The 24,569-nt window shown below is 45.9% G+C and overlaps 1 protein-coding gene across 3 annotated transcripts in view; it reads left to right on the forward strand.

The window, feature by feature from the left end:
* The window catches only part of ETV6 (ETS variant transcription factor 6), a 214,115-nt gene that overhangs the window by 43,039 nt on the left and 146,507 nt on the right, over nt 1-24,569 (forward strand). Inside the window, exon 1 of one of the 3 annotated variants that reach the window (XM_037164797.2) lies at nt 13,946-14,121. The exons of the other annotated variants lie outside the window; for them this stretch is intronic. The gene's annotated coding sequence lies outside the window, so the exon portion shown is untranslated. Of the gene's footprint in view, nt 1-13,945; nt 14,122-24,569 lie in introns of those variants that run through there. 3 annotated transcript variants of the gene reach the window in all.

The raw sequence follows: 24,569 nt of genomic DNA on the forward strand, positions 1-24,569 counted from the left end.
TGGATCAGTTCATTTAACTTGAACTAAGTTGCATGTTCACTGTCCAATCTGGGCGTCTGATTTGTGAACCTTTCCCATAACTGAGTCTCAAGAGATTTCCCATCATGCCCATAAGGTAATTCAGTTTGGCAAGAGAACTTGGACCTTGACAAAATCTCTTGCCCAATTTGGTTTCCAGAAAGGCTGGCTTACCTAATTTGAAAAGAAATTGAAAACAAAACGTTCGGTTGTTACTTATTTGTTGAAATGCCACAGAAAACTATAATCCCTCCAGCCCCCAATACTTCATTACTGTGGAGAAGATTGTTACTATTTGCTTCTAAATATCTGTCCTTGGTTTATTGCCCTTCCCTGCCACCATGTTCCAATAAGGCTAAATCACTACAGCAGTGACATTAAATCATAGGAATGCTACGTGGATATATATGTGTGTGTGTGTGTGTATTTTGTACCATGAGTGTCAGGCTGCATCCTCAAACTCCACATTAATGTTAGCTTCTATTGCTGCATGAAAAATTGCTGCACACTTAGTCACTTATACCAGCACACATTTGCTATCTCACACTTTCTGTGGCTTGCGGATCTGGAAACAGCTTATGTGGACCATGCACTTAGGATCTCACAAGACTGCAAATAATGTGTCCGCCAGGGCTGCGGTCTCATCTGAGGCTTGACTGTGGGGGAAATCCACTTTTGTTGGCAGAGGATTTCAGTTTCCTGTTAGCTGTTGGCAAGAGGCTGCCGTCAGCTTCTACCATGGGGCCCCTTAACACCGCAGCCCATACATGGCAGCTTGCTCCTTCAAAACTAGCAATCAAGTTTAATATTTTCCTGTAGCTTAAGTTTTTTATAGATGTGACTTCAGTTTTCCCCCTGTCATCCTTGTAAGGTAAGAAACAACTAGAGAACCGAAAAGCATGAAAAAAGCTGAGAGAAATGTGTAAGGTTGCAAAGCAGCCAGTGGTTGCATTGGAATAAGGATACAAGCTGATTAATAACAAAAACTAACATTTACTCAATATTTATTATATACCGGATACTGTGTGGAGAGCTTTATGTTAGTCACTACATACTCACTCAGTTCTCAGTACAACACTCTTAGTTAGGTATTACTATTATTAACTATTTACCAGGGGAGGGATGTTGAGGATTAGAGTGGTACAGTGACCTGCCCAAGGTTTGCAGTCGGAAAGTGCCCAGGTTTGAACACAGGCAGGCAGATTCGAGAAGCCACTGCCCTCCTCCTTTGAAAATCTGCCATTAGGACACAATGCTACCCTGTGTGCAGAATGCCTCCTCCTTTTGCCAAGCACTTAAATCAGTGAATTATTCCAAAGGGATCATTGTAATAGGTTGCTCTTCTCAAGATGTGTTAACAGAATGGAGGGGCATTTTCTTTGCTTTCTACTCGAACCAAGCGTTCTCATTTTCCTGGAGGCATACAGGACACATGGAAGGAACCCAGATTTTAGTGGGATTTGTATGTATTAACACTTGTGTTGCATATGCATCTAGAAAAATCGAAACTACGGGCTCCTCAAAGTTGGTGGAATACAGATTGTTTATTTTAATGTCTTTAAAATGTTTGCTTTGGTTAGGCATTATGCACTCCATCATTCTATAAAAACACGAATCATCTAGAAAAGGCAACCCAGGTCTGTTTGACACAGGTGGGTCTTGTTGAATGAGAGCTGTGCAAGGCTGGAGTTGAGAATTAGAACCTGGAGTTTGAGAGTGAAATAACCTAGTAGTGTGTGTTTCTTCTATATTTCTGGAAAGCCAGTTATCTTGCAGAATCCTTTAACATCTATAAATACGGAGAAGAAATAGAAGACAGACCAGATTTGTTGATTATTGAGCTTTTTCGTGAAGAGCAGGAGAGAGCAGCTGCAGACAGAGGTCAGAGGCTATGTGAGAATTTCATTCCCCTTTAAGTATGCCGTTCTATTTTAGGAGGTACGAGTTTCAGTGTTTTTAGTTTTTGTGGCCAGAGGTAGATTTTTCTTCCAGACCCATCCTTGGCCTTTCTCAGCGATGAAACTTCCCAGGGCACGCCCAGTCTTCCTGAGCAGTTTTCTTTGGGGTAGTGGAGTAGCAGAACTGAGGCCGTTCATGTCAGTGCAGCACATGAGCACCTTCTGTGGGTCAGGGGCTCTGCCTAAGAACAGAGATTACACAGTCCTTTGAAGAAGCGAACTGTGTACTCAGCTAATAACTCCAGTACTGTGCGCTAAGTGCAAGGAGCCAGCGGGATGTGCTCAATCTGCTGAAGACTGTGAGGGAAATTTAGGAAAGGTTCAAAGAGGAGGTCGTATTTCAAATGGGCTGAGAAAGAAGGGATGGCATTCCATGAATAGCCTGAACTAAGGCAAGTGAAAAAAAAAAAAAAACCACGTGAATGTTCAAAGACTAGCAAGGAAGAGTGCTGTGGGTGTGCAAAGCATAGAGCAGGGTGGAGAAATGGTGGGGAGCTACAGGTGCTGAGGAGTTTGGGTCGTGCCTTTAGAGTAGCACAACTCGACCTGTGCATTGACGGGGTGGTAGACGGATCAGGGCAGGAGTGCTGGAGACTAGAGACAGGTGTGTGTTGGGGGGGAGGTTGTGGAAAGGCCGCGTGGTTGCAACATTTTAAGCAATAGATGACGGGGCCTGATCCAAGGCAGCCACAGACCAGTGTGCTCATGGTCAGTATCATCGGGTGGGTTGACCACGGATTTCATCAGACCACACCCACCTGGCCTGCCTTTTTATGCACAGAAATTCTTATAATTTCAACTCCAGTTTAGAGTTCCATTTTTTTTGTGTGCAATTTCCATCATGTCTTTCTTTATGGTAACCATAGTGGCGAGGAGAAATTGATTTATAAAAGACAGTGGGACACGTTTTTCCCTTCAGGCTTTCTACTCAGTCAAATACTTTCTGGGGTAGTTTCTGATTGTCTTGCATGTGCTAAGTGATTGTTAGGGTTGCTTGTACTAATGGAATAATTGACACATAACAGTAATTAGAGCACTTCAGTCAAGCTGTATCCTAAATGCTCCACCCTCCCCTTCCCTGTGATCTCTTGGTAACAAAAGAACTCAAACATTCACACGCGTGAATAAACTTAAACTTTGAAGTACCAGGCCGGGCTGGCCTCCGCAGTCCCCAGCACGGCCCTCAGAGCCTGTCTTATGGTCCACAGAGGACTTGGCCTTTCTCAAGGTGCTTTGACAGTAAGTGTAGCAGGAAGAGACTGAGTCCCTGCCCACGTGCAGTTCATATGCTCGGTGTAAATTGTCAGAAGTTACTCTGGAAAATTAGAAAAAATTGAAACCCATCAGTACTCTGAAAGAGTGGTGTGTAGGGAGGGCCCCAAACATTCACATTCAGAAAGAGAAAACACTGTTTAGTCAGTTATTGAAATAAAACACCCAGGCGTTGTTAGTTGACTAAAAGCTGATTGAGGAAAAAGTGCTGAAGTAGACTGAAAATAATATGAGTTTCAAGGAAAATAACCCTTTTGCTAACCTTTGCATTAGTCAGTTCCTTATTAGAGTATTTTTTTTCCTGTTTTAGTCACACTTTAAAAGAGTAGGTATAAATATAGAAGAGCCAGAGAAGTGTGATAAAAATAATTTAAGATGTAGAACATGGGTTTTAAAAGAAAAGGTCAGAGAAATCTGGGGATTAAGACAGGCCGACTTAGTTATCCTCAAGAAAGAAAAAATTGAAAGAGTAGTTATGGGCCAGCCAATGTGAGTGCACCCCGAGGTCTGAAACACACCCCCAACCTTAATGGGGCTTGAAGGGCCAGGTTTTCACGGTGCAAGTGACCGATCAGTTTTTTTGTTTTTTTTTGTTTCCCAAAAGCACTAAGTGAAAGGAAATGCATATTAAGTTTTGGGAGCTATGTTGAATGATCCACAGAGGCTAACAGAGGGCCTTGGGAAGTGAAGCACTTCCTTCCTGGAGGCTGGAGGCGTCTGGGGTGCGTGATCTCAGTCAGTAACTCCCGTCCGTGTTCGGGATGGACGGGATATTTAGGGAGAGACGGCTCACTGACTGTCCTGTGAGTGGAAGAGTCAACACCTAAAACAGTGTGTATTTCTAAGCTTTTGAAAATAAAGAAAAGCAAAGCTGTCTACATCATGTCTAACTATTTTCAGGCCCTCCTTCTGTACTTTTTATCTCAGACTCTTGTTTGCTTCTTTCTTAGCAGTATCATAAGTTGCACATGTTTTGTTTATTTACTTACTATTGTGTCTGTCTCCCTGCTAAAAGGTTGGCATCATGAGAACAGGGATGTTTAGTTCTGTACTCTTTCTGGCGTCAACCACGTGTCGACACATAGTAGGTACTCAAGTAGTCTGGCTGAATGAATGAATGAGAGTGTGTCCAGGGGAGACGAGAGCTCTCAGAGACCAGTCGTGGATAATGACCAACTGGGGGGGCACCGGCCTGGGGGTGAAAGAGAGAAGGGACAGAGCGGGTAAGAGAGGAGAGTGAATTCACAAGGCCTCTTTCCTTGTCCTTGTTGCCAGTACTTTAGGTAAAAAAGTGCTAAAAATGGAAGTCACATAGTGTCATATAGAGAACAGGAGACAACGTGGGCTACTGCCCAGACACACAAGCTCTGGGAAACGATTCTCGACGACTTGCCACTGGGTCAGGTTTGTTCATTTTTTCTAAAACAGACAACAGCTCTATAAAAACCAAGTCTTTCTTGTGTGTCCATCATTTGGAGGCTTTAGGGGAAGTGTGTGTGTGTGTGTGTGTGTGCGCGCGTGTGTGTGTGTGTGTGCCATCTGACTCCTTTATTTGTATTCTCTGTCCTGGCCTTCAGATGTTTCTTTGGGCAGCGCTCAGTTAGATTATCTGCACTGGGGTAATGGAGCAATTTTGTGGCAAACTGCCTTGTGCTTTGGACTGTTCGACTCTCCTCAGCCCAAGGAGCCAAAAAATAGCTTGATTTAGTCTAGTCTGGTCTGACTAAAGGACACAAAGTCCCAAACCTTAGGATGCTTAACTTAAAATATTAGCAGATTAACAAAAGGGCAAAAAAAAAAAAAAAAAAAAAAAAAGAAAGAAACAAAAATGAAAAAAAAAAATCACTTCTTCCAAAACAAGTATTTCCCAAAATTAAAGAATTCCAAACTATCCCATGCTGATGGAGCTTTTCAGGGAAATGTTTTTGAACCACAGGGTTCCCTCATGTTCCAGGAGGGAAATCAGAGGACGGCTACGGCAACTCTACCCCCAGTAGCCCACCCAAACTCTCAGCACCCCTGTACGCCCTTCACAGGAGCACAGAGGAATGGAAGTGACAGCCTTGAACCTGTGGGCTTCTCCAGAATCATTTTGAGAGACTTGGGGGAGTGGTGGGAGTCCCACCTTTTGGAGACACCCCCTAAGCTTTCATGGCTTCACAGATCTCTGGAGCGCCATGGACTTCAGTGGCTCCGACGTTTCCTGCCAAGACCTTTTTGAGACAAGGGTGATAAGAAGCAAATGTTCCTTCTGATGAGCCTGTGTCTGAGCTCTCCATGTCCTCAGGCTGCGTCCACGGTGGTAAAGGGGATGAAAATAACAGTGCCTTTCATTTGTAAAGCAGGTTTGACAATATTCGCTTTGGTTATCTCAGCCCGTCCTGATAATAACTGTGTGAGAAAAGCAGGGTGGCATTCTTACTGTTCGTGGACAAGCGGAGGAACTGACACACAGAGAGGTTCAGGTGCCCCGTTTGGTGAAGGGCAGAGCAGGGGCTGGACTCCACGTCTCGGCTGTGAAAGCAGACTCACGTGTGAACAGACATGACAGGCGGCGGGGGGGAAACTTAGAGGGTCTGATGCCACCTCCGCTTTGGGGGGCTCATACTCCTTTTTCCTCGGTACAGTAGTGAATCAGGGTGCCCTGAGCCTCTGGTGGAGAGACCTCCGTACCTCCTCACCCACCCAGGCCCCATCTAGATGTACACTGAGATTTCCAATGACCAAGTTCAAGTGCTAGAGAAATAGTAAGGCTGATCGGACTGTCGTGGGTTAGCAGGACAGATAAGAGCGTAAGTCTTAGGTGAACTGAGCACTAAAGGAATTCTGACATTGGCAGGTGGTGAGGGTGGGAGAGGCCCTGTGAGGCCTGCTCCCTGCAGTCCGTCTTTCCTCCTGGCCCGACTGTTAAGAGCCGGATATTTCCAGGATGATTGTGTCCATGGCTGTATCTGTTTGCCTTCTGATGGGGCACATAATTTACCTTTCGAGTGCTGTAAAATGGAGTGAGGGGTAAAATCTTGACTCCGTTGGACATGTGACCTGCAAGTTGGTTTCTGTTGTTTGGGGAGCCGTCAACTTCACAGTGAACGTTTTGTACGGTCAGGTAGGCCTCTCCGCCAGAGGCCCGACTCCTGTGTATTTGAAAAGGAAGACAAACCTGTATTTTGTAGAAAGGGCCTATTGTTCCCCGGGAGTGGTTGTGGCCAACTTCTTGGGCTCCTTGGCTGACTCTGAAGAAGGAATTGAAGTCAGAATGCTAATCACTGACTTGCACAGACATCAACAATCAAACCTCAGGGAACTCATAAGAAAGTAAACAACAGGGCTGGATTTCAGATTCTAGAAGAAGAGCAGTAGTGTAAACGAAGCTGGAGAAGAAAAAAATGTGTTAGGGAGGGAAAAAATTCTTATGCCCTGCTTCCCAAACGGGTAATCTCAGAAATAGTGAAATCCCAAGGAGTGGGCTCCTTTTCTGCCACCAGGACTAGTGCGGCTAGTGGCCCCGGGCTGTTAGAGTGGGTCCCCTGGGCTCAGAGCTGGAGCACGGCCGTGGCAATCATGCCCTCTCGGAACTGCAGGATCCGTGCACATGAGCTGGACGCAGCGTTTTATTCGGTGTGTCCAGTGGTGCCTTTCATGCTCTCACTTGTTCCCTCTCATTCCAGACAGCAGGCTGGTGTTGAGAGTTTTGTCGCCACAAAGAGGCGTTTTCTTCTAAATATGAGCAGTTCTGGAACTGTCGGAAACAATGTATGTGTAGGTCCTAGCAGTAGGTTCGTGAAACGTTCTCAGTTTGGTGTAGCCTCTAACCATTTCCCTTCTCTTACTGTAAGTAGAGAATTCTTCTCCCTTCATTGCTGGCCTTCCACATCCTCCGTAGAGATTTATGTGTTCTAATCTGGACCTTTCTTTGATTCAGTTCCAGTTTATACAAACTCCAATTCATGTGGCCCGTGGCCAAAATGGTCTATCCTTGAGTATCACGGTAGAAGGAGCCTTGGCCGTGGAGCGGGGGAACCTAGTTGTAGTTCTGACTGTGTTTCGACGTGTCATTGAACTGCTCACGTCAGTTCAGTGGGCCATACTCACCTATTAATTGACAAGACCGAGCTGGAAACACGGCTCCAATAATCTGAGTCTCAGCCTTCTCTCCTCTCCTTCTCTCCTTCCCTCCTCCTTCATACGAAGTGACCTTTTAGACAGGATGCATGGACAAGTGTTGGAAGTCTATCCATTTTTCTCTCAGCAGTTGTATTTATGATTCTCCAAGACTGATCCGGCAGAGCTCACTGAGTAGAGAAGTACTCCATCCAGCGTTCTGTTCGCCTTCTCCAAGTGGTGAGCATGCTTCAAAAGCTCTGCTCCCTCCCCCGGTGAACCTTTGTTTCCGATTGGAGAGAACTCTCACCACCACATACAGCCTGGTCACCTTTAACCAGAGTCGGAGTGAGTCAGAGCTGGGGTTCGGGGGACAAATGGGAGCATCGCAAGTGTAGGGCTGGGGAGTCCTGATGAGAACAGTGAACTGAGAACGAGGGATGGGAAGACAGATTGAGCACTCCTCACTGTTGACTTTCGGGGGAGTCCTGTTGTCTTCCTAGCTATTGATGGGACTGGGCAAGAAGCTTATAAAAGACTGGCAGTTTGCCTGAGGCCTTGGCTAGAAGTACCCTGGTGCCTTACTTTGTTTTCTTAAGACATTGGGACAGATGTCATCCCTGGGAGGTGCTTCCCACTGGCTGCTCATAGTCTGGCCATCACAGATAATCCGGGCTCTCACCTGTCTCGGGTGCATCCCTTTCTGCAAGCTTGGCTGTGTTATCCTCATTAACGCGGGTACCACGTGTCGTCTCCACCACATCGGATGGGCATTGTTTTACTCTAGGCCTGTAAAAATCATCCGTGTGACCCTACCTGGCCTCTGATCTCCCAGGCCAACTGTTTTAGCCGTTAATGCCTTCCATAAACCTGAAACCCAGCGCTGCCCAAGCACCTCTGCTTTTCCGCTGGTTTATTTTTGTTATCCCTGTCCCCACCCACCTTGTTTTTCAGCCATCAATGAGTTTTTATGGAGTTACTCAGACATTCAGCCAGACTCCGTGGGGGAATAAAAAGATGTTGTAAGAAGTTGTCCCGGAACGTAAGGGACTTGAAATTCATTTGAAAAGGGAAGGTCTGAGCACACGGGAAGGCATCCAGCAGTACCAGCCCAGGAGCAGAGTAGCTGACACATACGATCAGTGGAGATGGCCCTCGGCGAGGCTGTATTGAGGTGGTGGTCTCACTACAGGGCCCGAAAGCTTGATTTTTTCCCCTTTATGGACATGTGATATTTGATATACACATAAGGAGATATTTGAGTTACAAAATGTAATGATAAAATGAACCCCTATGAATTTATCACGTAGTTTAATGACTGGAATATTGCCAATACTGCTGCCCTCCTGGGTGCTTCTCTCTCTTTCCCTTCTACCCTCCCACCCAAGTCAGCTACTAGCTTGCATTTTGTTGGTTTTATTGCTTTTCTTTTCTAAAGTCTTTGTAGAGCTCATAGGTTTTCTATGGAGATCTCATGATTTCTGTGCTATGGAATGTCGGAAGGCAAAGCACCAAAGACATATGTGATGGCTAATTTTATGTGTAACCTGGCTGGGCCATAGTGCCCAGGTGCATTATTCTGGAAGTTTCTGTATAGGTGTTTATGGAGGAGAGTGACATTGCAAGTGGTAAATTTTGAGTAAAACAGATTGTCCTCCATAATATGGGTGGGCCTCATCCAATCAGTTGAAGGGCTGAATAGAACAAAAAGACTGGCTTTCTCTGAGCGAGAGGCAACAAGCAGCAAATGGCCTTTAGACTTTACTGTAGCATCAGCTGGGTCTCCAGCCCGAGGGCCCACCCTACAGATTTTGGACTTGCCAGCCTCCATAAATGTATATGGCTGGCAAGTCCAGCCTCCTTGCATTTATGTACTTAAAATACATAAGTGTATTTTAAGGATCCAATTCCTTAAAATAAATCTTTTCATATATATACATAAACCAATGCAGCATATCACACTTCTCTGCATGCCACGTCAGTAGGGTGTTCTTATATCAGCAGATCAACAGTATATTTGTCCCATGCTGGCAAAGCATTTGGCTGATTCCGGCCTAGGCCCCAGGAGAGAAACCTTGATTTTTCCGTAGAAGCAGAGTTCGTTCTCTTCTCTTGGAGTACTCTTTCCTCAGTCCTGTGGCGTTCTCTGGTCACTCCTATACCTACCGTCCCCTCTCTGTACACCTTCTCTTCCCAGCTCACGTGCACAGTCATATCTGTGTGTTTCATTATGTACAACTCTGATTCTGCTTGTCGTCAGGAAAGACATTTAGCTTCTCGGAGCTCGTGGCATCTCCTCTTCTGCTCCAGGGCTGGGGAGAGTCATCAAACTGTGTTTAGAGTGTCGCCGAGTACTAGGTACTGATCCAGGAGTTGTACCTGTGTGCCCGTCCCAGTTGGTGGTGCTGTCATCGCATTTCCTTTGCAGGGAGAACAAGGCAGTGAAGTCGTAGACATGGGAGTTGAATCTGTGCTTTCTGACCTTAGGTCCCCTCCTTACTCTTCTTAAATACATTCTAAACTGGAACATGCTCTGCAAATGTAAAATGCAGCTGTTCCTAACATGAGCCTATTGCCTCGGGCCTTACGCTCCGCTAGTTGATAGCTGAGACATTTGAGGAGGTGATTCAGGCTGATGAGGTCATTGGTAGGAATGTATTGCCCTTCCTGGAAAGCTCTGGTTCATTGGCCGAAGTCTTCCGGTGGCCACAGTTCTTGAGCCCCAAGGAGAAGTTCTTTAAGGGGCCTTTAGGAGCTGGTGGTTAATGGCAGATTGAGTCTTGAGCCTCCCCTCAAGTCACACCAAGAAAGCCACTCCCTACTTTATGTTTAAAGGGCCCTGCAGGCTAGAGTGTAGCCCACTGAAACACGGAAACTCCATACTTGACTCAGCTGAGGACATCTTGCTTGGAGGGTCAGAGGCCTCAGCAAAGCAAGGCAGATACTTGGTACTTTCTCTCCCTCCCTGAACCATGGCAAATGTTAAATAATGACAGCTCTCTTCAGAGTAACCATTGCTAACCGGTGGAGTTGGGCAAAGGGCCGATGTTTCTTTGGCCATTCTTCCAGAGATCTGGGTGCCCCCAGACGACTGCGCCTGGATTAGTCTTCCCTCTCCTCCTTCTTTTCCTGACTGTATTTCTCCAGGTTTTTGACACTAACTCTGCTCATTGGTCTTGCTTCCTCAGTGTTTTTAACTCTTTTTTCCCTGTCTGGGGAAAGGTGAGATGATACCATACTACTCAGTTTCCAACACTGATTCCGAAGGAATGAGTTGCCTCTTTTGGTGGAGACGTATTCATTTTTCTCATAACGGCAGTACCTCGAGACCCAGGAGTATCTCCATCTGCAGGGTTAGTTTTCTCCACTCCAGTTGCAGAGGGAGCAGAAGTCATTCCATGTAAGTGCAGGAACTTAGTTTTTATAATACCTGGTTCCCTTTTCTTTATGTGTCATGGCCCCCTCTCCTGATGTAGATAGTCCTGTGTAGAGAGATCATTTCTGACCCCGCCCCCCAATTCCCTTTGCGAAGGAAAGAGAATATTTTTGTTTTCAGTAGAGACCCACGCTGTTCCCTCCAACTTTCTAAGCATTTCTCCCTCAAGCATTTCCAAATATCAGTCCTACAAGGTAACGATGGCTTTTGGGTTCTTTGGGGGGCACAGTCTTAATTATTCAAAACGGAATAGAAGAGGAATACTCATCTGAAGTTGTTATTTATAAGTCATTTCCTTGCTTTCTTCACCATCATTATTTTCAAACCAGTAAGCATTTTGACCAACATTTTTTGAGGAAGAATTGTGCGGTATTTCCCAACCTTCCCCTGGGGGTGGAATTGCATCACCGAATCACTTTTCTCTATTTTTTTTCCGCTTTCTGCCTCCTGTTTTGTCAAGGCTCCAGGACACTCCAGACTCTCTTTGTGTGTTTTTAGTCCTGAAGTTTCAGCCTGGCATCTGTGCCTGTGTTAATTTCCCGTCATTATTTTCCAGCCCATGAGGGCATCCTCCTAAAAACAAAGCGTCATGTTGAATCTTCAGGTGGAGGCTGAACCCTGGTCCACATGGACCCTCCTGTCTCACTTTTTAGAAATCTCAGAAGTCAGAAAGACCTCATCAACCGGAGGCAGGCAGAGCAAAGTGCATTCTTTTACTTGCCTTGGCCCCTATTCCCAATTTCATCCACCCATAAAACAGATAAAAATGCTATTGGGAACATTCCACGTGCGGTCAGATATGTTAGCCTTTTATTCCCGGTCAGAGACTTAAGATGAAATGCCAGCTCTAATAGAGTTAAGGACCTGGAGGCCAGTCTCAGTCCCATCCCTTCCTAGTAATAGAAGTTTTTGGAGATGTACCCCCCTCATCACAGGTGGGGCTGGTATGAGTGCTTGTGCCCATCTGTAGCAGTCAGGGTCCTCCAGAACTAAGAACTAATTTTGTGTGTGTGTGTGTGAAGTATGGAGGGAGTTCAAAATCTGGGGGGGAGGCTTGCCGACCAGAGACCCAGGGAAGAGTTGATGTTGCAGTTAAAGTCCAACAGCAGACTTCCCTCTTCCTGGGGGGGGCAGTTGTTTTCTCTTAAAACTTTCAACTGGTTTATTAGATGAGACCCACCCACATTATAGTAGAGAATCAGCTTTATTCAAAATCCACTGATTTACACATTAAGCTCACCTAAAAAAATGACCTACACAGAAACATCTAGACTGGTGTTTAACCAGCTATCTGGGTCCCTGCCCTACTGACATGTAAAGTAAGCCCTCACCCCATCAGCTCTGAATAGTCAGGAGCCAAAGGCCACGTGGAGAAGGCGACTGTCCTTCAATGCGTCTCTCATCTTTTCTCTCCCTCTGTGTTGTTCACCTCCTGAATTTTCCTTCTCTCCCCTCACGTTTACCCTTTCCCTCCTACTCTCACACACTCTGCCTGAGATGGGGAACATTTGTGAAGTGAGAATAAGGGAGAACAACCCACTGTGTGATTAATTTATAATGTAAAGAGAATAGACCTTGACGTCATTCAGACTGGAGGTAACCTCACCCTTTTATGATCATGGGCAAGTGACTATACCTCTCTGAGCCTCTGGTCACTTATTTTCTAAAAGCAAAGATAATGATATTTATCTGATACGGTTCTTGTGATGATTAAAGACCTCACATAGCCACATGCATTTCCCTTGCTTCCAAATGTTTGCCCATCTCCGAGAGCTTTTTAGATTTAAAACATTACTCATTTTGAACTTTCTCAGGCCTTGGGTACCTAGACTCCCCATTAAGATCAGCGTATTTTACTATTATGGTGAACCATTGTTTTTAATGAAGTCTCCTAGTGAATGTTCCTGAAGGTTAGTTTCCTTTGCTATTTCTCCAACACGCCAAGCACACTTCTACCTCAGGGCCTTGGTGCATGCTGTTTTCTCCACATGGAGCTCTTCCCTCAGGTAACTGTGTGCCTTAGCCCTGCACATCTTCAGGTACTTGCTCAAATGTTACCTCCTTAAGGGGCCTTCCCTGACCACTGGTTATAAGACAATATACTCTCTGACTTTCTGTGGTACTTACTTTGCTTTTTTTCCCTTAGTACTTATTTGAAATAAATAATTTCTCTTCTATCTATACCTCCCACTAGAACAGTAGTCCTCAACCATGGATGTTCATTGTCTTCACCCCGGGAGCTTAAAAAACCCCAGTGCCGTGCTGCACTCCCGGACAATTCAATCAGAAACTCGGGGGAGGAGGCCCGAGCGTCAGTATTTCATAAAACTTTCCAGGTGATCCCTGTGTGCAGCCAAGGGTGGGAACCTGTGCTCCAGTGTGGAACTTGACCACAGAGAACGTGAACTGGTAGCATCAGCATCACTCGAGAGCTTATTAGAAACGCAGGTGCTTGGCCCCACCTCAGACACCCGAGTCCACTTCTGCCCTTCGGCAAGATCCCAGCCGACCTTGAAGTTGGAGGAGGAATGGAAGCTAGTGGCTTCATTTTGCTATATTCTTAGCCTAGCCTATAGTAAGCACTCCCTAAATATTTATTGGACGAATGACTTAAATTCAGGGATGAGAGGAGGAAGGAGCGAGGACAGAGAGAGGGAAGGAAAGACAGAGAAGAAAAAGCTCTGCCCTGTCCATGTGCTTTGGGCACAGGGATGAACAGGGCTGCTCTCTTCCCTGCTCCTGGTACAGACTTAACCAGCCAGGTGTCCACCATCTCATGGGCCTGCCTCCAGCTTGCTGTGCTTTTTGAGGTTATAGCTGACTAATGAGAGATACTGTGATAATGAATTGCCTAACTACCCAGCCCTGCTTCTTCTCTTCTTGCATATATTTGACTAGAGGTCTACTGAAACCAATTAACCAATTAAGTAATAATTTAGTAAGGCTTTGTGAGTTACTTACTTCACGCACGGCTTAACGTGGCTCAAGAGGCCAAGAGCCAAAGATGGAAAAGGCACAACTCAACAGTCCGGCGGTAGAGACAGTCATTTATAACTTGAGGCTGTAAGAGAATGTAGGCAGTGTTATGGAAGGTCAGCAGGAAGTGGTTGTTTCAGATTGGGGGATCAGAGGAGGCTTCCTGCTGGAGAGGGAGGAGGCATTTGAGTTGGGGATGTGAGTGGCTGGACGTGTGCTCGGGGGTTTGGGCTGCAGCGAGGGCAGTGAAGTTGCTGGAGAAGAGTCGGTCCTGCTTTGCGAAGATGACCGACGGCTGTGGAAGGTGACCGGAGAAAGGAGACAGTGGACGTGTCAGGACCAGTTTGGAGATGATTACGGGTAACACATGTACGAGGTAGATGGCAGGCCCCTGATCCTGGGCACCGCCAGCAGGATGTTAAAATGTGGGAAAGTTTTGAGAAGTTTATTCGGATGTAGAAGATTATGTCTGTTCTTTAACAGACATCAGTGACTAGGAATTCTTGGGGGTGACAAAATTTGATAATATTTTGAGCACATAGTTTAAAAACTCCACAACATTATGTAATTATATGGTGTTTTCGCTTTCATTGCCCAACAGATGGGCTGGAGCAGAGAACTGAGCTCTCTCCCTCACTTAGAGTTTCCAGTCGAGATAGAGCCTGGCGATCATTTATTTTGACCATTTTATTTTGAAGATGAAGAGAATGAGGCCAAGACGTAAAATGATGATCAGGGCCAGGACAGGAGCCTGTGCTCCCCATTCATTACTGGCTGTAGATGGAGGATCAGCAGTTTTCATGTGCACAGTCTCCTCATGTACACAGTCTCCTTTTACTCTCACAAAACTCCTGTGAAGTAGGTGTTGTTGTTTTTATTTAATTTATGGTTTATTGTTTATCTTTTATTGACACGTAATTGACATGTAACGTTGCATTGGTTTTATGTGTCCCACATGATGATTTTTTTTATTTATTTTTATTTTTTTTACCACATGATGATTTAAAATATGTACTATATATTGCAGTGATTGCCACAGTAAGTTTTGTTGGCATCTACACATAGCTACAAACTTTTTTTTCTTGTAATGAGAACTTTTAAGATCTATTCTCTTAGCTGCTTCCAAATGCAGCGTTGCTGACTCTTGTTACCCTGTCGTACATCAGATTCCCCAGGACTTACTTATCTTATAACTGGGAGTCTATACCATTTGACCCCCTTCACCCACTCCCATCCAGCCACATTGGGTTCTTCTAGACTCCACATGTAAGTGAGATTCTACAGTGTTTGTCTTTCTCTGATTTATTTCACTGAGTTATTTTCATTTTAAAGATGAGAAAACCAAGACTCAGAGGTTAAGTACCCACCCGAGGTCACATGACTAAAAGTGGGATATCTGGGACTTGGACTTGGGTTTGCCCTGTCTAAGCTTGATTCTTTACCATGCCCCGTTGGCTCCTGACCCACTCCTGACGGTAATTCAGCTTTGTAAAGGAAGATCATATATGTTCTCCTTATTTTTGAACAGAGTTTTCTCTGATTATTTTAAATTAGGGGTTTATGACAGCTGGTTTTCTTTATAACTTTGGTCACATTTATAAATTGTGACCCTTTGTAAGTAAAGGCTTTGAGTTCCTTAAAAAATCTAAATTATAAGAGGAGATAGAGGAAAACTAACCCAAATCACATAATTTCTACCAGATTTCCTTATTAGGTATATTATAATAATAAATATTCAGCAGTTTTTCTTTCACATAAATAAGAAAAGCTCAGGGAAGAACAGTGACCTTTGACCTAGTTGTACCAAGCCTACGGTCCTGGTAAAAGGGAATTTGCCGAGCAAATTGCTGATACAGAAAAGCTGAGGAGAGCAACCTCTTGCTTATTACCCTTGTGTTGAAGACCATTTGGACCCACCTGGATGGAGAGTGGGCTGTGATCTGGTGAATTGGGACTGAGTTATGTCACCCAGGTGAGTTTACCTGAATGAGTAGAATCCATCCAGGGTGCCTCAGTTTCTAGAATGTCATTTGTATTAATTTTGGTGGAAGTTAGTCCACCTTTGGCTGGAATTGTGGAGGTGGGCAGAGTGGAACTGGTTTCTCTCGTTCGTCCTCTGTTGCAGACATGCGTGAAGGAGGCTGGAGAAGGTCACTGTTCAGTCCTGCAGCTCGACTGCCTTGGACATCTCTGTCTCTCTACCTGTGAAATGAGGGACCCTGTCAAGACAATCACTCCTCCCCTAGCTCCAAAATTCTGTGATTTTTTTTTTAACGCAGTGAGTGAAGTAGCCATCTGAGCTGATGTGTTAGGTTTTGCTTATTTCTTCACAGATTCATCTGATTTAAGTCTGTGTTCATGGCGTCCAATTCTCAGACCACCTCAGTGGCCTCAAAGCAGTGTCCACAGTTCCTATGCTCAGCCACACATGCAGGCTTATGGTGAGGTGTAGATTCCTTATCCCTCAGATCTAAAATAATTAGGTGGATTTTAGTTCCAAGAGTGAAAGGGCCAGAGTGGTAGGGAGCAAGCTGTCATCGAGGCAGGTATTTCAGAAGGTGGTGCCAGGGTCCTTCTGGCCTCAGAGCCTCAGGGAAGCCTTTCTTTTGCCTGGCAGTGCTCTTCCCGCGCCGTGTATGTTAGTGTTCTCCTTCCAGTGCAGCAGCATCTACTCAGCTGTTCTCTCCCTTTTCACCAGGAAGCAGAACCAGCTCGTCCTCCCTGCCTCCCTAAGAGAGGTCAGACCTGGAGCCACGGGTACCACATTTTCAGCTATAATGGCAGTGGCTTCAATTCCCTTCTTTCATCACCAATTAGAACGTGCAGGCAGTGCTAAGTGACGCAGAGCCCATAAAACATATCTGCTTCCTGCTGATTTCATGGTTCTGGAGGAGAGGCCGTGCGTGGGGATTAAGATAGACTGGAGTACCAACAGGGGTGCTTGGACTATTTGCTTATACTAAAGAGAATAGATTTCCTTTTGAAGGAACACAGCTGCAACACCATGATGTGTGCGTGCGTGTGCGTGGGCTCTGAAGAGTAGGGAGCACCCAGCCATCTCTAGCTGTCATGTCTGAGAACATTAATAAAAGCCTTGGCCTCACATACCTGCAGGTGATCATAAGACAGCTGTTGAAGCATAAACAATGTCTTCTGGCTGCTTTCACAAACACTGGGGGAAGCTTTCCTAAAGCCACCTCTTAGAGAATACACTTCGGGACAGTTCTGCAGTTTGCGGTTGGTGCCAGTCATTGGGAAGTGCGCGTTTACACAGACCCTGGACTGTGAGTGGCCTAGTCTTCCCACCTGTCGTTCTGATTGGTGGGGTCTGACCGTGTGACTTGCTGCAGCAACCCCAGCTGTAGCCGATGGAGTCTGGACTTCAGTTAGAGAAGTGAACAGCCTGGAAGTGGATCGTCTCCATCTCAGCAGACCATATCTCATGCACATCTCTCTCCTGCTGAAAAGAAAAGAACAAACAGAATGTCAGCTTTTTTTTTTAGATTTTGTTTATTTATTTTTAGAGAGGGGAAGGGAGGGAGAAAGAGAGAGAGAGAAACATTGATGTGTGGTTGCATCTCACATGGCCCTCACTGGGGACCTGGCCTGCAACCCAGGCATGTGCCCTGACTGGGAATTGAACCTGCGACCCTAATGCCATGGTCAGCAGCCCATGCTCAGTCCACTGAGCTACACCAGCCAGGGCTAGAATGTCAGCTTTTAAAGCAAGCTTCTATAAAACATTGGGAATAAGTCAGACTGTGTATAAATCAGAGAGAGGAAATGAGGCCCATAATCAAAGATTTGAGCACTTTCTAAAAAAAAATAGTGCTCCAAAGTGAGCAGCACTTGGTCTTTCTGGTGCCACTGTCACCCTGTATGGAGCACCCTGTGCTCCCTGTCATCAGACCTGCTCTCTTCTCTGTAGAGCGACCACCCTTCATACCTCCCCTTCCAACCCTCATTCCTCCAGCCGAAGCCTCACACCCTGCCTGACTGTACCCTGCTTCTATTGGCACAGCTTCCCAGACTTACTCGGTGTTTTAAAGTGACTCTTCGACTGGCACTAACGTGCTCGAAGGACCTGCTACATCATTGGTGGGACCCAGTGCAAAATGAAAATGCAGGTCCCCCCATTCAAAAATTATGAAGAATTTCCAGGGAGCTACAGCACAGCATTAAAACAAGCACAGGCAGGCTCAGACAAGCACAGGGCTGCTGCACGCGTCACCCACAGTGCCAGTCTGATGCTCCGGACTGTATTTGGGAAAAGATAGGAGTCAGTTTTAGGGTTCCACGACTCTCCAGCTCAGTCCCTGTGAGGGCCTTTGACACATCCCTGACCTGTGTGATTCAGAAAGATCCATTCAGACGGGACCTGCCCAGGGTCTGGGCTTCTCTGTTCTCTTTTGAAGTTGGTGAGGCCATGCGGAATGCATTTGGTTAGCGTTTCATCCAGTCTGGTTGGGCAGTCGGTGTGGTTTCTCTGGCATCTCCCGAACGGGAAGCAGGTCAGATTTAAATAAAGGGTGTTGGAGTTACGCATGCTGCGAGCGAGCCCACGGGGAGAGGGGGCTGAAGACTGGGCCGCAGGCAGCCAGGTTATTGGAGTTCGGGACCCACTGGCTCTGGGCAGCAGGCCCGCATCTCCAGTTAGGAGGCCCCACGTGAGTATGTGGCATCACACTGGTGTTCTTTGGTCCAGAAATATGGTCCTTACCCCAAATTATTGTATAATCTCTTTGGACAGTGTAATACCCACTAAAAATGCCAACAAGCCCTAATGCCGTGAGACATACAGATGTTCCAGGTCTATGATGTGATAGAGACGTAAGTCCTGTGGACAGGGGAGTGCAAAAATTTACCTCTCCTGAAGGACGGGCTGTGGGTGTGTTTCCTGCCCTGAGATTAAGTCACACCAGCCCATTTTTCACTTACTGGGGATGGTGGGGAAGGACTGGTTGACAAATAACGAAGCCAGCCCGCTTGTCATTTTACAGGACACTGCATGAACGTGAGTTTATCTCTGGCCAACACCGAGAGGCCTTGGTGTTTCCCACAGTGAGAGAATTGAGGTGCTGTGGTTGGCTTCTTTGGGGATCAGGGGCAGAATCACAGGGAGCAGTGTGGCCACTGAGGCTTGGGAGGGAGAAAGGCAAGTCCAGGCACTAAAACCCAGCAAGGGTGGGGCTTGGGAAAAGGGCAGGGGCAGAAACAGGGGAATGGAATATGGAGATTAAGACTGTCAACAGAATCACTTCCCCCTTTCTTCCTTCCGCCTTCACACTGGACCATGCGGCAACTTCCCTCACCGAAGTAGGAAGTGGTTGTGTGGCGACACCGGGGCCACGGGCTTCCCGGTACACTCGCTGGCTCTGAGTCAAGGGGAAGTGAAGACCTCCTCTCCCAGCCTGTCTGATCTCCCGCTGTACAGAAGCTATGGACAGGACCAGTCGCAGTTTGTACAGATTAGCAAAGGGGTAGAAGCTGGTGGTTATTTGTAACAGTGCTGATAGCAGGCAAAAGAGCAGATATGTGAAGGTATTACAGGGGGCTTCTGAGGATGCTATTAGCATGTTCGGGTACAGCCTGCATATTTAAATGTCATGGAAGGTAATTAGCACAGTCATCCCCCAAATTGAGAGAGCTCTGTCACAGCTGAAGTTTGGCTTGAAGTAACAAATCCCGGCAGCGAGTCTGAGTGGTAGAGTGGAAAGAACATAGGTTTTAGGGGGTGAGTTGGGTGGGGAGAAGACAGCTCTGTGTTCAAATCTTAGCTCTGGTACTTACTAACTCTGGGACTTAAATTCTCTAAATCTCAGTTTCCCTTTAAAACCAGGAGAACAATTAATTGCCAAGATATTTTAGAAATAAGCAAGATAATGTTTGTAAAGTATCCAGCAGGCAGTCTGGCATCCTAGAAGGTAGTAGTTACCTAACTAATGTTAGGTTTCTTATTTTTCTTATGACAGTAAGTAAAGATACCCATATTCAGGTCACAGAAAGTTGGAATGGTGGGAAGAGTGACCTGTTAAAATGGGGTCCATAGAGATGTGATCACTTTCCTGTGTCTTTTCACCATGATCAGAATAACCCCTGATCTCAGCATTTTTAAGAGGTTTAATGTAAGAAGTATCATACGTTACCTCTGTTGAGAGTCTTCAATCTGAACGTTATGCTGTGTCCACTATAGACTGGGCCGACACTGCAAATGAGGCTGGCTCGACTGTATGTGATAATTAGGAGCAGGGAGAGCATCGAGAATTGAAAACCATAGATAATCCCAGTGTCTCATTTTAGCCGATAGCAATTCTTCTCCCACCAAGTCTGCCAGAACGGCTAACAAGGAGAAAAATTGACTGGTTAGAGCTTCCTCACCTTTTCTTCTCCCCTGCTTATCCTCAGTCGAGGTGCTAATGAACAGTGAAGTGGCCAAACGGGGAGAGGCAGAAGGCTTAGAGAATTCACAAACCGGGTAATCGGTTTGAATAATTAACTCCAGTAGAAAGAGCACACAACTTCTCCCGCTGTGCATTGTCAGAAGCTAAAGGAACACATCAGAAGTAAAGCTTTCCTTTTCAAGTTTCATTTTTAATCTAGTGGTAGGTATTTTAGGACACCACATTTTATGGATTTGGAAGCAATGAAGGAGTTAAACTGTTCTAAGAATACACAAGGATTCTCACCCCCTTCTAGCCTCCTTATGCCAGAGTACCGAGTCAGAGAAGCCAAATCAACTTCTCTGCAAGTCCAGACAATTGAATTTGCTCTCCCACGCCTCAGTCCGAGGCCGTCTCCTGAACTGAGAGAAATGGACGACCCATTGCCAAGCGAGCCAATCACATTGATGGCGAGGTTTTAGTGTCCATCAGAATCACCTAGAAGGTTTTCACAAGCAGTGTGCTGGGCCCTTCCCCAAGAGTCTCTGATTTAGTAGGCCTGGGTTGGGACCAAGAATTTGCAAACCTCAGAAGTTCCCAGGTTGCAGTGGCCACACCTCGAGAACCACTGGCGTATGAGATAAGAAGATGAACTCTGAAATCAGACAAGCTGAGTCTGAATCCCAGAGCTCTCACCCGATAGTTGTGTGACTAGGTGGTTACAATTTAGGCAATCTCTTAATGTGCACGTTTTCTCACTTGTAATGGGAATACAGATATCTCATAGGGTTGTGAGCAGTAAATGAATGAATACATGATAAGCCCTTAGAATATTGCCTGCTGTATCCTGAGCACTCAGCATAGACTAGCACGCACAGTTACGGGCTCCCTACAACAACGATATAATGGCCGGTATTCACTGAGCACAGTGTGCCGGAAGACATAACTAAGCACTATAAGGATTACCACACTTAAGACCCACAGCCTTCTCTCCTTCCTCTCTAGCTTCCTGCCTTCTTCCTTCCTTTTTCTTCTATTATTTCTTTCCCTTCTACCTACCTTCCATTTGTCTTGCTCTTCATTAACTATATTGTAACAAAATGAATCAAATCCTAAATAAAAAAGAAAATATACATTTGCTGTCATAAAGTGTGATCTTCAAGAGTATGAGCTCTTTAAGGACTGACTGTCCCTTGTCTTCTTGATGACTGTGTCCCGGTGTGGGGCCAGGCATGTAGTTGGAGTTTGGTGAATGTTTAGCACACGAGCCCTGTCATCCTTACAAATCAAACGGGATCCATCCATCAGGGTTCCTTCCGGTTCTTCATCCCGTTCTGGCTTCCCCATGACTGACACATCGGTGAGTTCAGCCTCTGTTCTTTCTCCCTCCAACTGCGGGCACACACACACCAAAACAAAAGTGAGATCTCCAGCCATATAGAAAGCTTTTGTTTCACCGACTGCTACATGGACTACCTGTCAGAATGTTTTGTACTCTTGGGATAAGTCCAGGTTGCCTTCCAAGTCTCAAGGAAGTGTGTGGGACCCCTGGTGGGGGAGGGTAGAACCTGTACCCCTGAGGGCTCCTGGAGGAAGAGCAGGCCATCCACAGCCAGCCTGTGCACCCCGATCCAGCAGGGTTGGCTCCCTGTCTCCTCACCCCCAACTTAAGGGATGCTGTGTAGGGGGCAGTTCACCCAACTCTCGGTCTTTACAGGGAAGTTGGTTGTCAGGTATTGCCCAGTTACAGTTGGTTTCAATTCACAACTAAACTATGACTGCCTCCAGATAGCAAGCAGGTCAGCTGCCTGAGTCTCAGGTTACTCTTGCAGCTTGGGTTTCTCTCCGACAGGTCCTGATAGGAGCTGGTTTTGCACAGTTGATGTGGCCAGGGCTTACGTCAAGGTTTAAGGTTTCTGTGTAGCCTTCTTAGCAGGCCCAGAGAGGAAGTATGTCCTGAGAGTTGCAGAGGAAGTTTCCTTCCATGCAAGGCATGTTCCTGGATCTTTAGGATTTGGAGCAAATCATGAGAACTATATTTGAATCTGCCAGACCAGGAGAATTTATACCCCGGGGGCAAATCTGTAAACTCTGCGATCCATTTCAAGGGTCTGTTTTTGCATTATTTCTCTGCTTTCTTCATGACTGGATCTTACAAAAATATCAGTCAGGGGTCTGCTCTGTTCCAGGTACTCTCTTGGTTCTAGTGACATGAGAAGTAAATGTAAATATAGACAAGACCTGGCCTTCAGGAAGCTTTTACTTCTACTCTTTGTGTCAGTGGAGAGCATTGAGCTGGTGACAAGAAGAAAGATTTGGGGAGAGGGGGGACTTAGAGATCACGATAAGCCTTTGGAATAAAGCGTTAACCTGGAAAAATGTTAAGACTGTTCATCTGGGTGTCTGTGGTAAATATGTACCAGATGGGGCTTGCCTGGCTGCGTGGTTCACCCATGAGACCCTTGCAGGCTTCCTAGACCACTTCTGACCCGGGGGCTCTGCGTTAGCACGGAGCCACGTAGGGAGGCCTTCCTCGTGCTGTGACACCAAGGTCCGGGGTCGAGCTGCTCCGGGATCCGCACCGGCAGGTCCTAGTCTCCTGCCCGTAGGCCCTCCCAGTCCCCACTTGTGAAGACTGAAGTTCTATGACCAGGTATTTCTTCTGTCATGAAATGGCTACCACCCCACTTTTCTGCCCATTTTCCCCATCAGGTTCACCTCGGGTCAGGGCACATTTTCTCCAGGACCCATTCATTCTCTGCCAGGAATTGGCAAGGGGATTTTAAGGCTTACCTTTCGTTCTTTCTTTTCTTTCTTTCTTTCTTTCTTTCTTTCTTTCTTTCTTTCTTTCTTTCTTTCTTTCTTTCTTTCTTTCTCTTTCTCTCTCTCTCTCTCTCTCTCTCTCTCTCTCTCTCTCTTTCTCTCTTTCTCTCTTTCTCTCTTTTTCACTCAACACCTCGTCTGGTGCTAAACACGTACAGGTCATGCTATGAATATGTGTGAATGGATTGGTCAGAATTCCAAGTTTGAGTTGCAAGAAAATTCATCTGTACTGCAGTGTACATGGCTTAACACGAGAAAAGGTACTGACCAGGACTTGGCAGTCCTGAGAGTGCCTTTCCAGTGGCATTTGACTTAAGTGTTGACCTATTTTGTAACAGACCAAACAGACCAGGATGGGGTTTCTCTTTTACCTACTATTTCAACAAAGTAAGTGTATTAAAGGTCTATCTCAAAGGCAATATATATTTAAAAATTCAGAATAGTGTTCTCAGGCTGAATTAAGATTTCTCCCATTTTGTCCCACAGAACTGATGGAAGCCTCTTCTCTTAGCATCTGATTTGCTGTATTATTTTCAGAATTTATTGTCTTTCCATCTGACTCCCCCCAGGTGCTGCAGGGGTAAATGAGAGTCATGTCAGACCATTTCTGTGTCCAACTGTGGACCCACAGTTCCTCTTGTTGATACGTAGTACATACTCAGGAAATATTAATGTACTCAAGAAATGATCAGGTGAATGAGTAACTTGGCTTATGGGAGTTCTTCAGGGCATTCCAAATGGTGGAGGGATTTGTTTGGAAGAAGGGACATGAAGAAGCAAAGGGACAGAGGGGAGATCAGCTATATCCAGAATTCACAGTCATTTCCTCAGGAAACACCACCAGATATTATTGGATGTGGAGGAAACGATGCCCTTGTTCACAGTCCTAGACCGCAGTTGTCATATTGGGCCCCCACTTTGTGCGCAGCTCATACAGTGGACAGAAGACACGAAAGTGACAAAGTTCTTCACAACCTGGACACTATATAAAAAAATTATTAAAAGGTACAAATCAGTTTGGGATTACGTATATGAGTACTTAAGTCAGAGAGAAGAAGAAGTGTACCGTGTTTAATACAGCAGTAGGAGCCTTAGACACACAGACACATGACTTCATTTAGTCTGCACAGCCTTTCCAGGTAGGTGTCTTTATCTCCAGTTTCCAGATGAGGAAACTGAGATGCAGGGACCAGACAACCTTTGCAAAATTGCACGGCTAGTAAATGTCAGTGCCAAGATTTGAACTTGTGGTCGTGGAAGAGACATTATTATATTGTGCAGGGCAGGTAAACTGGGGGTGGGTGAGGGGGAAGGACACAGAGGCCCTGCCTTGTAGCTTTGAGGAGGTAGCCTGCCCTTGCATATATATCTAAACACCACTGCAGATGACAAGCTGTTGAATGTGAAGTTAGTCCCACTCCTTCAATGGGGAAAGTGGCACAGAAGGAACCTTATAGACCCCATAGGCTATGGAGGCTGTTTGTACTCATGCACAAGCCAACTGTATCCTTCACAGAACTAGCTTTTGTGACATGGACCCCATATAAAAACCATCTTCTAGGGCCATGTCCTTCACCATGGCAGTGTACCTGGGAGCTTCCTGTT

This window comes from Artibeus jamaicensis, unplaced genomic scaffold (genome assembly GCF_021234435.1).
Source record: "Artibeus jamaicensis isolate MK-2021 breed Jamaican fruit bat unplaced genomic scaffold, CSHL_Jam_final contig_233, whole genome shotgun sequence".
Taxonomy (NCBI): Eukaryota; Metazoa; Chordata; class Mammalia; order Chiroptera; family Phyllostomidae; genus Artibeus; species Artibeus jamaicensis.